The sequence below is a fragment of the Nothobranchius furzeri genome, unplaced genomic scaffold (assembly GCF_043380555.1).
Source record: "Nothobranchius furzeri strain GRZ-AD unplaced genomic scaffold, NfurGRZ-RIMD1 Scf050, whole genome shotgun sequence".
Classification (NCBI taxonomy): domain Eukaryota; kingdom Metazoa; phylum Chordata; class Actinopteri; order Cyprinodontiformes; family Nothobranchiidae; genus Nothobranchius; species Nothobranchius furzeri.
In genome coordinates, this window is record NW_027223067.1 from 256,993 (window position 1) to 257,540 (window position 548).

The following is a 548-nucleotide window of genomic DNA, read 5'->3' on the forward strand; positions in this document are numbered from 1 at the left end:
CATCCTTTAGACCTCCAGGGGGCACGGCACAGCCTCCCTAGTCCGACACAAGTGCTCCACTTGGGCTATACTCTGACCCAAGTCCCGGGGCGAGAACCACAACTACTGGTCATCCTTTTGACCTCATGGTCATCCTTTAGACCTCCAGGGGGCCCGGCACAGCCTCCCTAGGCCGACACAAGTGCTCCACTTGGGCTATACTCTGACCCAAGTCCCGGGGCGAGAACCACAACTACTGGTCATCCTTTTGACCTCATGGTCATCCTTTAGACCTCCAGGGGGCCCGGCACAGCCTCCCTAGTCCGACACAAGTGCTCCACTTGGGCTATACTCTGACCCAAGTCCCGGGGCGAGAACCACAACTACTGGTCATCCTTTTGACCTCATGGTCATCCTTTAGACCTCCATGGGGCACGGCAGAGCCTCCCTAGGCCGACACAAGTGCTCCACTTGGGCTATACTCTGACCCAAGTCCCGGGGCGAGAACCACAACTACTGGTCATCCTTTAGACCTCCAGGGGGCACGGCACAGCCTCCCTAGTCCGACA